Genomic DNA, 14171 nt, shown 5'->3' with positions numbered 1-14171 from the left:
TTGACATTTTCAGGCAGCTTCACATGTCTGTACTAAAGTACAGCTGAATGACACAAATTGTGAATCAGTTTGCCATATAATTATTTAAATACAGCCTAAAGTTAATACAGTGGTTGAAGGTATGAGAACTGGCCAATGTAACTGAAACAGTGTCAATGTGAAATCGAAGATCTAAGTTCTTATTTCCTTGCAGGCAGGAACTGGATCAGCTGGCTACATTTAAGCTGTATTCACAGGGTGCAGGAGTTCTGCGACAGACACTCAAAATGGCTCCAACAGAGAGAGAGAGTCTGAGCTGGAGTAGACGCGAGACTTCACAAACAGAGCGGAGAAGATCAACCTCACAACTGACCACTACAAAATATCAAAAAACAAGCCGAAGGCCGTCTGGGAGATTATGTGCAGCAAGGTGGCCCAGGAGCTGTAGAAGGTGCATTATTGGCATTTGGCAGACGCTCTTATCCCGAGCGACGTCATGCTCCAAGAAACCTTGAAGGGGCTTGAGAAGCTGGCCCTGTTCCTGGAGGCTGTGGAGAAGCTGGCGGTCACGTCGCTCTCCGTCTTCGAGGAGGAGAATCCGGTGTGCCAGCTCCCCGAGGGGGTGAGCGCTGATGCCGTTCGTTCAGTCATCACCGCCGCCAGGGGAGCCTGTCCGCTTTTGATCCATTTCCAGAGAGACGACGGCAAATTCTTTATGCCCAGCCTGGTGAACGTGGACCTGCTGGCTTTCCAGCTGGACAAATACTTGAGGGTTTCCCAGGAGTTGTGTGAGAAGCTCCAGAAAAGGTATTTTTAATGTTTCAATCAAATCACAGCGTAACATACTCCTTGATTCCCTAGCAGATACCTTCCACTTTTACCTAGCCACTTCACAATGTCATTAAAATGTTATATATTTGATTATTTAAACCTCATGGAGCTGACATGGCATGGCCCTGTAGAGTGCAGAATAGCTGGTTTCACAGCTGTTATTTTGTCTTTTTTTCCAGTTCAGGAAGTATACCATTTCTTGGAATTAATTATAGGTAAGCAGAAATATTTCCCCCAATAAATTCACTAGTTGAAGCCTTTCCTCAGTGTTTCTACAGGTAGCAGTTGAAATTGTACTTCCCTCTAGGGTCCTTCAGCAAACTTATCCCTGGTTATGGGTATGCACTTTGTTGTACGTCGCTCTGGCTGAGAGCATCTGCCAAATGCCAATAATGTAATGTAATGTAATGTTTCTGCATGTGTGATTATGTATATTTTTTGCATCTCTTAATGTATACAGACCTGGGATTTTCATGTACACTAGTCTCTAGAGTTCAAAGAATGAAAGAAAATCTAATGAGCAGCAGTTCTGCAGACAGAAACGTTAATGTTAATGAGAGACGTCAGAGGAGAATGTCCAGACTGGTCAAAGCTGACAGGAAGGTGACAGTAGCGCAAATATCCACACATTACAACAGTGGTATGCAGAAGAGCATCTCTGAACATGCAATGCATCATAACTCTAAATGGATAGGCTACAGCAGTAGAAGTCTAAAAAAATAAGTCTAATAAATACCTAATAAAGTGCTCACTGAGTGTACATAATACTTCTCAAATCAAACATTATCTTTTTAATCCATTATACTCCCCAAACATGTTTAAATTCATTGCCTGTTCCTGATGTAGTGAGTTCAAGTGTAACTGTTTGCATATACTTTTCGTAATGGCAAAGTCTATTAACTCCAAGCACCCTGGCACAGATCCATAGCCTCATGATTAATTAGAAGTCAGGCTGTGTGTTTTTCACAAAAAATATTGGCTGAAGACGTGGAGCAGTCACAGCAAATTTGGTGAACATCACAGAAAAATGAAAGAAAGCGCATGAGTTTTCACCTTTAATTTAACAGAATGTTTCTAGAAATAGAGTAATAATATAATAATAATAATAATAATTTTAATAATAATAATAATAATAATAATAATAATAGTAATGTGTAATTTAGCTGATGCTTTTATCCAAAGCGACTTACAGTTACATTACATTAATGGCATTTGGCAGACGTTCTTATCCAGAGCGACATACAACAAAGTGCAAAGTGCATACCCATAAACAGGGATAAGTGCGCTGAAAGACCCTAGAGGGAAGTACAATTTCAACTGCTTACAGTACAACAAAGATAAGGTCTAGGGCCTATTTGATTAATGAATTATATTTATAACTAAATAATAAATAAAAAATGTATACACCATACCACGCAAATATATGAACAATAAACAGCTTACCTAGCCAAACAAAATTAGCAAAGGTATCATACTAACACAAGTAAAGAAAACAACAGCAGTTAAGGCTTACAGGGAGCTAGGGAGGGGCAGGGGAGAGGTGCAGCTTTAAGAGGTGCGTCTTCAGTCTGCGCTTGAAGGTGGTAAAAGATTCTGCTGTTCTGACCTCCACTCGGAGTTCATTCCACCACTGTGGAGCCAGAAGAGACAGTAGTCGTGAGTGGGAGGTGGAAGTTTGGAGAGGGGGAGGCACTTGGCGTCCTGTGGTGCCCAAACAAAGGTCAAAAATCATCAGCGTAGCAGTGGTAGGACAGACCATGAGCAGTAATAACAGGGCCAAGGGATCTAGTGTAAAAGGAGAAAAGAAGCTGGCCTAGGACTGAGCCCTGGGGAACTCCTGTGGCAAGGGGCCGAGGTGTCGATACTGTACCAGCCCAGACAAACTGGAAGAAGCGACCAGAGAGTTCCAGTTCAGGGTGGTGCCACAGATCCCTGTTGCTGACAGGGAGGACAGGGGGATGGAGAGATCCACAGTCTCAAAGGCAGCAGAGAGATCTAGAGAGGGAGGCTGCTCGCACTGCTGGGCATGTATGACTGCCACAGCAGTTCCAGTGCCCAAGCCATAACACCTCCATCATGTTTGACAGATGAGGTGGTATGGTATAGATCATGAGCTGTTCCTTTTTTTCTCCCCAGTCTTTTTTGTCTCTGCAGGTTTTTTAATGTACGTTTTTGCAGACTAACGTGGCCATTCTATTTCTGAGGCTTGCCAGGGGTTGCATCTTGTGGTGAGCCCTCGGACTTGATGGTCATCTTTGTCACTAAATAAAGATTACAAAGGGCAGTCAAATTATCCAGGGATCTATTGTGTAAAGTAAACTGTTTTGGAACCCTGGCTCATAGTGAAACCTCTCCCCCTCAGATTAGACCGGCACTTCAGGATGACCTACCTGTTCAGGGGATCAGCCCAGCGGTTCATCGGCCTGTTCAGCCAGCGCCGCTCCAGGATGCAGCAGTTCCTGGTGGATCGGGAGGAAGGAGCAGTGCAGCTGGACAGGATGAAGATGGGGGCCAGCATCTCCAGCGTGGCGGGCAGCAGTGTAGGCTTTGCGGGAGGCATTGTGTCCATCGCGGGCCTGGCTCTGGCCCCTTTCACGGTGGGGGCATCGCTGGCCCTCACAATGGTCGGCGTTGGGCTGGGGGTCACCAGTGGTGTGAACAGCTTAGCTACAGGTGATGAACACGGGGTGGCATAGTCGGTGCTACGCTCTGACACACACAAGAGGGCGGGTAATGTTGATGCCCCTTTCTGAACTGAAAGGAAAACGTTTTTTAGTTTGGTATAAGCAGAAGCACTGATTTCATCTGTTAGTTTTTGTGCAGGATTGTGTCAAAAAAGATGACCGTAGCTTGTTGCCCATTCAGCTTTCAATGATTCTGGGTCTGATCCCATTAGGGAGTGGCACTCCGAACCCTAACCCTGCTTCTGACTGCTCATGAAGGGCACTTAAACTGGTAAAACGATCATCACAAAAATAACATTGAACTTATTCATTCTATACCATCTTATAACAAGACATAGGTCGCACAATGAAACAACAGTTTTGGGAGCATTCCACTGAGGTGGCAGAATTGCGCAGAGGCAGCGCAATGGTGGGAGCAATAGTCCTGTATTTACGAGCACTCTCAACGTTTTTAAGGTTTAACGTACGGACCAAAACTTGACATTTTCAGGCAGCTTCACATGTCTGTACTAAAGTACAGCTGAATGACACAAATTGTGAATCAGTTTGCCATATAATTATTTAAATACAGCCTAAAATTAATGCAGTGGTTGAAGGTATGAGAACTGGCCAATGTAACTGAAACAGTGTCAATGTGAAATCGAAGATCTAAGTTCTTATTTCCTTGCAGGCAGGAACTGGATCAGCTGGCTACATTTAAGCTGTATTCACAGGGTGCAGGAGTTCTGCGACAGACACTCAAAATGGCTCCAACAGAGAGAGAGAGTCTGAGCTGGAGAAGACACGAGACATCACAAACAGAGCGGAGAAGATCAACCTCACAACTGACCACTACAAAATATCAAAAAACAAGCCGAAGGCCGTCTGGGAGATTATGTGCAGCAAGGTGGCCCAGGTAACCGTGGAGAGAAGGGCCCAGGAGCTGTAGAAGGTGCATTATTGGCATTTGGCAGACGCTCTTATCCAGAGCGACGTCATGCTCCAAGAAACCTTGAAGGGGCTTGAGAAGCTGACCCTGTTCCTGGAGGCTGTGGAGAAGCTGGCGGTCACGTCGCTCTCCTTCTTCGAGGAGGAGAATCCGGTGTGCCAGCTCCCCGAGGGGGTGAGCGCTGATGCCGTTCGTTCAGTCATCACCGCCGCCAGGCGAGCCTGTCCGCTTTTGATCCATTTCAAGAGAGACGACGGCAAATTCTTTATGCCCAGCCTGGTGAACGTGGACCTGCTGGCTTTCCAGCTGGACAAATACTTGAGGGTTTCCCAGGAGTTGTGTGAGAAGCTCCAGAAAAGGTATTTTTAATGTTTCAATCAAATCACAGCGTAACATACTCCTTGATTCCCTAGCAGATACCTTCCACTTTTACCTAGCCACTTCACAATGTCATTAAAATGTTATATATTTGATTATTTAAACCTCATGGAGCTGACATGGCATGGCCCTGTAGAGTGCAGAATAGCTGGTTTCACAGCTGTTATTTTGTCTTTTTTTCCAGTTCAGGAAGTATACCATTTCTTGGAATTAATTATAGGTAAGCAGAAATATTTCCCCCAATAAATTCACTAGTTGAAGCCTTTCCTCAGTGTTTCTACAGGTAGCAGTTGAAATTGTACTTCCCTCTAGGGTCCTTCAGCAAACTTATCCCTGGTTATGGGTATGCACTTTGTTGTACGTCGCTCTGGCTGAGAGCATCTGCCAAATGCCAATAATGTAATGTAATGTAATGTTTCTGCATGTGTGATTATGTATATTTTTTGCATCTCTTAATGTATACAGACCTGGGATTTTCATGTACACTAGTCTCTAGAGTTCAAAGAATGAAAGAAAATCTAATGAGCAGCAGTTCTGCAGACAGAAACGTTAATGTTAATGAGAGACGTCAGAGGAGAATGTCCAGACTGGTCAAAGCTGACAGGAAGGTGACAGTAGCGCAAATATCCACACATTACAACAGTGGTATGCAGAAGAGCATCTCTGAACATGCAATGCATCATAACTCTAAATGGATAGGCTACAGCAGTAGAAGTCTAAAAAAATAAGTCTAATAAATACCTAATAAAGTGCTCACTGAGTGTACATAATACTTCTCAAATCAAACATTATCTTTTTAATCCATTATACTCCCCAAACATGTTTAAATTCATTGCCTGTTCCTGATGTAGTGAGTTCAAGTGTAACTGTTTGCATATACTTTTCGTAATGGCAAAGTCTATTAACTCCAAGCACCCTGGCACAGATCCATAGCCTCATGATTAATTAGAAGTCAGGCTGTGTGTTTTTCACAAAAAATATTGGCTGAAGACGTGGAGCAGTCACAGCAAATTTGGTGAACATCACAGAAAAATGAAAGAAAGCGCGAGTTTTCACCTTTAATTTAACAGAATGTTTCTAGAAATAGAGTAATAATATAATAATAATAATAATAATTTTAATAATAATAATAATAATAATAATAATAATAGTAATGTGTAATTTAGCTGATGCTTTTATCCAAAGCGACTTACAGTTACATTACATTAATGGCATTTGGCAGACGTTCTTATCCAGAGCGACATACAACAAAGTGCAAAGTGCATACCCATAAACAGGGATAAGTGCGCTGAAAGACCCTAGAGGGAAGTACAATTTCAACTGCTTACAGTACAACAAAGATAAGGTCTAGGGCCTATTTGATTAATGAATTATATTTATAACTAAATAATAAATAAAAAATGTATACACCATACCACGCAAATATATGAACAATAAACAGCTTACCTAGCCAAACAAAATTAGCAAAGGTATCATACTAACACAAGTAAAGAAAACAACAGCAGTTAAGGCTTACAGGGAGCTAGGGAGGGGCAGGGGAGAGGTGCAGCTTTAAGAGGTGCGTCTTCAGTCTGCGCTTGAAGGTGGTAAAAGATTCTGCTGTTCTGACCTCCACTCGGAGTTCATTCCACCACTGTGGAGCCAGAAGAGACAGTAGTCGTGAGTGGGAGGTGGAAGTTTGGAGAGGGGGAGGCACTTGGCGTCCTGTGGTGCCCAAACAAAGGTCAAAAATCATCAGCGTAGCAGTGGTAGGACAGACCATGAGCAGTAATAACAGGGCCAAGGGATCTAGTGTAAAAGGAGAAAAGAAGCTGGCCTAGGACTGAGCCCTGGGGAACTCCTGTGGCAAGGGGCCGAGGTGTCGATACTGTACCAGCCCAGACAAACTGGAAGAAGCGACCAGAGAGTTCCAGTTCAGGGTGGTGCCACAGATCCCTGTTGCTGACAGGGAGGACAGGGGGATGGAGAGATCCACAGTCTCAAAGGCAGCAGAGAGATCTAGAGAGGGAGGCTGCTCGCACTGCTGGGCATGTATGACTGCCACAGCAGTTCCAGTGCCCAAGCCATAACACCTCCATCATGTTTGACAGATGAGGTGGTATGGTATAGATCATGAGCTGTTCCTTTTTTTCTCCCCAGTCTTTTTTGTCTCTGCAGGTTTTTTAATGTACGTTTTTGCAGACTAACGTGGCCATTCTATTTCTGAGGCTTGCCAGGGGTTGCATCTTGTGGTGAGCCCTCGGACTTGATGGTCATCTTTGTCACTAAATAAAGATTACAAAGGGCAGTCAAATTATCCAGGGATCTATTGTGTAAAGTAAACTGTTTTGGAACCCTGGCTCATAGTGAAACCTCTCCCCCTCAGATTAGACCGGCACTTCAGGATGACCTACCTGTTCAGGGGATCAGCCCAGCGGTTCATCGGCCTGTTCAGCCAGCGCCGCTCCAGGATGCAGCAGTTCCTGGTGGATCGGGAGGAAGGAGCAGTGCAGCTGGACAGGATGAAGATGGGGGCCAGCATCTCCAGCGTGGCGGGCAGCAGTGTAGGCTTTGCGGGAGGCATTGTGTCCATCGCGGGCCTGGCTCTGGCCCCTTTCACGGTGGGGGCATCGCTGGCCCTCACAATGGTCGGCGTTGGGCTGGGGGTCACCAGTGGTGTGAACAGCTTAGCTACAGGTATCACCGAATTTTCAATCAACACTCACCAAGGGAAGAAGATCAAAAACATCTTCCAGAGCTTCTCTAAAGACGTGGAGACTATTCAGAAGTGTCTGGAGCAAGCGGCCAGGTGCATTGTACCGAACACGGTGGCAGATATGCTGGATGCTGTGACTGATGTTGTGAATGCCATCAGAACCACAGGTGGCGTGGCTAAAGGGATAGATGTCTTAGTGGATTGTGCTTCTGCCGTAAAGGTGGTCAGAGCCGAAGAGGTGGCCTCGAGTACAGTCAAGGTGGTGACTCAGGAAGTCAAAGCTGCCCGAAACGTCCCCAACAGGGCGGCCGATCTCACCGATATCGGGCAGTTGGCTAAGGGCACTCCCCTCGCCCGAAGCAAGTCTGCCAAGGCGGGGTTCATCGCCCTCAACTCCATCTTCATGGGCGTGGACCTCTTCTTCATCTGCAAGGACAGCATCAGCCTGGCCAATGGGGGCAAGAGCGATGTGTCAAAGGTCATCCGCAGGAGGGCCAGTCTGTGGAAGACCGAGCTGCATGCATGGGAGAAGATCCATCACTCTCTGTGCATCGGGATATGGAGGTTCAGAAGGAGTAAGGAGGCCATTTTACACCTAGCTGAAGAATACTGTTGGTTGTAACAACTGCAATGTTGTGAAACCTTGGGCCTCTTTTTTCTAACAACCCTACAATCAAATTGTATCTTAAATAGTGGCTTATGCAGAAAACCATGAGTGATTAGTTATTTCTGAAATCCGACTTTGATGTAGATATGAATTTATCTCTATAAACCAAAATGTAATTGGTGAAATAACTATAATCATTACCCCTCTTTTAGACATCATTTGTTGACGCCACTTGTTGCCCTGTTGTAGCATTGCCTATAGAGGAAAATAAAACTAACACAATATTTTTACTTTTTGGATTGCACTCAGACAGTAAGCAATTGGATCTGATACCGGCACAGATCCGGTCTGGCTACACTTGCTATGTGGGCAGCTGGTCAATACATTGAACATCTGTTTAATTATGCTTTGCAGTAGGGATGATAGCCTACTGAAAAAAATCCATCTGCTTAGAAGCCAAAATAATACATCAGCAGGTTTTTTGAATAGGATTAATAAACATCTTCCAAAGCTTCATTTCAGGTTTCTTAAGAAATTGTAAGCTATGCGACATTGATGTTAAAGTTAAATTACATAGACTACAATTACAATTGTATATAATGTAACATGAACTAAAATTAAACTTTAATGCAATTAGGACAACACCTGAAACATAGCCTATTATTGCAGCCTATAAATAGCTAGCTATGTTTCAATATACTACCTACAAAAATAAAATGACACGATGAACGTTGTGGTCTTTTCAAAACCATTCATCACTTTTATTGCATAACCTAGCAGACTATATTGCAGAAATGTAAAAGACAACATGATTTCGCAAAATATTATCTGTGACATCATAACTATTCAGCTGGTCCACAGAATGTCTGCTGACGGCAATAACGTTACACCCTACGGCTCAACTGTGCTGTACTTTCAGTTCAACACCAGCTCATGGCTCGTTCGTTTATTCGTTCAATGGCTCTTTTGGTTCACTCATTCGTTCAGTCATTCAATGGCTCTTTTGGCTCACTCGTTCGTTCAGTCATTCAATGGCTCTTTTGGCTCACTCGTTCGTTCAGTCATTCAATGGCTCTTTTGGCTCACTCGTTCGTTCAGTCATCCAATGCCTCTTTTGGCTCACTCGTTCGTTCAGTCATCCAATGCCTCTTTTGGCTCACTCAATCAATGGCTCTTCGGCTCTTCGTTCACAAACTAGTTCATGGCTCCACGGCTCGCTGACGTAGGTACGTACGCTTGTTCATTTGTGGTTGTTTGATTGGCATTTCGGTAAGCCTATCGGCTTAATCACAGAATGCTGTCCTGATACCCATTGGACACTGCATGTCACTAAAAGCAATGTCTTTGGCTAAGAGGGCGGGCTGATCTCAGCATTTGGGGAGAGAGCCAAATGAAAAGCCTTGGCCTAGTTCGTTCATTTAAAAAATTTGTTCAAAAAAAGATTTGTTCGTTCGCGAAACTGCCCATCACTAGAGACAATGGACCAGACCTATCCGTTGTATAAGCAATGGCACTAACATTAGCTCACGTTACTCGCAATAACGTATCCCCACTGGACTAACGTTTTGTTGTCGATATTTATCTGGACACTGCCAGATAACGTGCAGTTATTGAAATAACTCATGAGGTCATTATCAGTCGTAATTTGCTTCGCTGGGGTTTGGTGGTTTTTGCTGGTATTTTGATGCGAGCTTGTATTCTTTTAGTTCCCTTTCCAAATCCCCGAGAAGGTTAAAGGGCACTTTAAGATCACTAATTTTGTCTGACTTTGGTAGGCTACTAGCAGCAAGATGATGATAACGTTAAATAAGCGTTATGGAAACGAGAACCCGTGGTATATCGTGGATATCAGAAACTATTATCAATCCTTGGCCCTCTTTTATTCAATCTCTACATGCTTCCATTAGGACACATCTTAAAAAACAATGAAATTGATGACCACAACTATGCGGATGACACTCAAATTTACATAGCCCTTACACCAAATGACTATAGTCCCATCAACAATCTCTCAATGCATTGAACAGATACACAGCTGGATGAGACATAATTATCTCCAGCTAAACAAAGATGAAACTGAGACAATTGTCTTCGCTACACACGACAAAAGATTGAAAGTCAGTGCCCACCTTGATTCTCTCTCTCTTCATATTAATATCCAGGTCAGAAATCTTGGTGTAATTCTAGACTCTGATTTAAACTTCAACAGTCACATAATCTCAATAACTAAATCAGCCTACTATCATCTGAAAGTCATAGCAAGAATTAGAAGTGTTTAAACAAGACCTTGAAAAGCTCATCCATGAATTTATTTTGAGTCGGCTTGATCATTGGAACAGTCTTTTGACAGGCCTATCTCAAGGGCCTGTTTGTAAACTGCAGCTTGTCCAAAATGCTGCTGCAAGAGTCTTAACAAAAAATTTACACATTACACCAATTCTTAGATCTACACTGGCTACCAGTCTCTCAGAGAATTGAATTCAAAGTACTCCTAATTGTCTACAAATTCCTAAATGGTCTTGGGCCAAAATACATATCAGACCTCCTCTCACCTTACATTCCAGCTAGACCCCTAAGGTCAGCTGACACAAGTCTATTAAACCAGTGGTTCTAAAACTGTGGGGCAGAGGTAAATGGTAAATGGCAGGCATTTATATCACGCCTTTATCCAAAGCGCTGTACAATTGATGCTTCTCCATTCACCCATTCATACACACACACTCATGGCAATTGGCTATCATGCAAGGCACTGACCAGCTTGTCAGGAGCATTTGGGGGTTAGGTGTCTTGCTCAGGGACACTTCAACACAGCCCGGGTGGGGGATCGAACTGGCAACCCTCCGACTGCCAGAAGACTGCTCTTACTGCCTGAGCCATGTTGCCCCCAGAGGTAATGCAAAATGCACGGCAAAATAATATGGAACAAGAGTCAACAGTATGTTGTATGGCTAGCAAGGCAGCACGATTTGTGGAGCAGAAAAAGGCAAGTGCAACGTAAGATCGATGGAAGATGGACACGTTTTTAACAGGGAAGGGAAAAGAAAAGCAGACGAGGTTTCAAAACAGACAACCCAGTCAGGAACGACGGCTCATTCAAAACCTAGAGTCTAGAAAATATGACGCGGCATATCTAGCTTTCGGATTCACTGTTAATGTGGTGGGAGAGGAGGAGAGACCCATGTGTCTTGTGTCTAAAAACTCTGGCAGCGGACAGAATGAAACCCTGTAAATTAAAAAGACACATCGAGACATTGCATCACAATTATGTGAAAAAGCCACTTGAGTTTTTTAAAAGAAAACTTGACGAATATCGTGGGCAGAAAAGAAAAAGTCACGTCGGTAACTGCCAAAGTTTCTTATCATGTTGCGCAATGCAAAAAATCACACACGATAGCAGAAGAGTTGATACTTCCCCGCTGCATTATATATAGGGTGAACTATGCTCGATGAGGCAAGTGCCGCAAAATTAAAGGCTATCCCGCTATTGTTTGTCTATAAAAAGTTTAAAACCTTGTTTTCCATTATTCAACATCGTTAAGTGCAAACATTTTGCTATATCTTTGTAGTTTCAAAGGGGTATTAAGCACTCCAAGAGTGAAAACAATACACGATGAGGTAGCTTTTAGTCATTCTGCCTCGTGCATCTCGAATAAACTCCCTGTAGAACAGGGAGCCAAACAGGCCCGAAATCGAAATATATTCAAAACTAGGCCAAAGATTGTTCATGTTCTGCAGTATCTATGAGTGAACATTAGCACTCTGATTTACTCTTTTGCTTTTTATATCTTATTTTTCTAATTTTATTTTTATTCTCATTGTATTATATATATACTTATTTTTATTCTTATTTTTTATACACTTATATTTTTTAAAATCTATTCTCCTTGTTCTGTATTTGTATGCTCTCTGTAAAGCACTTTGAATTGTCATTGCTGTATGAAATATGCTCGATAAATAAACTGGCCTTGCCTATTATTTTTTAGATATGCTCACTGAGCACTGCAACTACCAATATTTTCTCAAGCTCAAAGTATTAGGGGGAGTGGTTAGCCAAAAGATGAATACGTAATGAAAAGTCAGGTGACTTATTAGAAGTCGCACCACAAATATTTCCTAATAAGTCTATGAGAATGTGTAAGCCAATCACAGCAGAAGGGGAAGTGACCAGAGACCACTCAGAAGCAAGTAAACAACTGTGGCGCACCAGGATGGGATGAGACCACGCCTTGAAGAAAGGAGGAGCAGAGGCCTCACAAGCATATATAATGACAGTGTGCCGGGGTGGATCGTTGGGTTGTTCTGCAGACACCACGGCTTTTGTAACTTGATTATATCTCATGGAATAAAAGCCCATTATTCAACACTTTGCTGCCAGACTCCTGATTATAAGATAGAGGGAATTTGGACTTACTCTTGTCATCTTTGGGGAACCACGACAGTTGCTAAGCAACGGTATTGCTAACGTTAGCTAGCAATAATGTATCCCCACTCCTCTAGCTAAGCAAGGTATTAACCTTAGGTAACTTACTAGCAATCTCCACTGCACTCACGTTAGCTAGCTAGCTTGCTAGTTTATGTTACACCTGATGACACTGACACACAAGTAATTTGTCTTTGTTGTAGATGTTTATCTGGGCACCGTCAGGTAACGTGCAGTTAATGAAATAACTCATAGAGTGGTTATGGGTCATCATGTTCTTCGCCGAGGTTTGGTGGTCTTCTGCAATGCCGATCACAAAACACAGAACAAGAATTTAAAATCTGCCACGCAGTGTAATTTTTTTATTGCAAATGTTTAACCAGGTGTGAATTGTTGTGTATTACCTGAGTTTTATTCCCGTTAGACTATAAGCTACAACAATAATCAGACGGAGATGGACTTGAACAATACCAGGACAGTCGTCCATTTATTTACTTCCAGAAACAACATGTGACCCGGAGGTCTCTTAAATCAGAACAGTTAGTAAGGCACTAGCCAATAGGTGGCAGTAACAGAGTATAACACCCAACACCAGAATATATGACATGAATAGTACTGTCTTGTGTATAATACTGCCTGTATTTTCTATATTATTAGAACAATGTCTGCCTACTGCCTTCAGTGTGAACCAACACATTGTTACCAACCATCACCTAGAAGCTCTGTATGTGTAATACCTGTTGTGAGTAGATTTTCCCCAGAATGTATTATTTTGATTGTTGTTGAATGTCTTTAAAATGTATGCTCACTCTTCAAATGAGAGTGTAGATGTAGAGAAAGTAAAACAACCAAGAAATACACGTTTATAATAAGATGCATGGGCATAATGTATACATGCAAATGTGCAGACACACACACACACACACACACACACACACACACACACACACACACACACAAAATCCACTGGAGTGCAATGGAAGAAATGTTCATGAGCAAGTGGCCAATTCATTTTCATTCAGAGGGAAATGTCACTTCAATTATGTTATATTTTGCCTTGCCTGTCTTTTGCAGCATGCGGACAGGTATATGCGTGCTTTTCTTGCCACACAATCAGCGGGACACAAACCTAAAAATTGCTTTTATTAGAAATTTTGTGAAAAGGAAGCGATCACCCGCTGATAACACACTGATAACACTCCCCCTCGTAATCACCCGCTGATAACACACTGATAACACTCCCCCTCGTAATCTTGTTTTGCAGTAAAAGATAAGGCCGGTAACATTGTAAAGTCAACTGCATTACTGTGCTTGAGAAGTATGTTTGATATGTGGGAGTGACTCAGGGCTTTCCTTGTCTCAGAGACGCTTGGAAGGTGGCAGCTTGTTGAACGTGAAAAATTCCACCAGATTCGCGAACTAACAAAGCTCAGTGACGTAGATACAGATTTAATTCAAATACATTACAGAAGAACGGCCTGCAAAGAGGTATGTACAGATGATCTGCGGTTGGCTGAGCTGAACCCGCTGGCCGACCGGCTGTTTGCAGTGTTGGAGGCAGCAGCTGCCTTATAGCTGTCACTGAGGGAAGGAAAGCGCTGGCTCTGGAGGAGAGTTAACATTAGCGGATTCCTGATAACAGCAGATTT

At 43.0% G+C, this 14171-nt stretch overlaps 1 pseudogene; it reads left to right on the top strand.

Annotated features, from left to right (window-relative positions):
• The first annotated feature begins 475 nt into the window (after positions 1–475).
• On the top strand, positions 476–8117 carry LOC133115004 (uncharacterized; annotated as a pseudogene).
• Positions 8118–14171: the final 6054 nt, after the last annotated feature.

Source organism: Conger conger, chromosome 16 (genome assembly GCF_963514075.1).
Source record: "Conger conger chromosome 16, fConCon1.1, whole genome shotgun sequence".
Taxonomy (NCBI): Eukaryota; Metazoa; Chordata; class Actinopteri; order Anguilliformes; family Congridae; genus Conger; species Conger conger.
The sequence above is the reverse complement of the archived record's forward strand: the minus strand, read 5'-3'. Positions and strand labels throughout refer to the sequence as shown.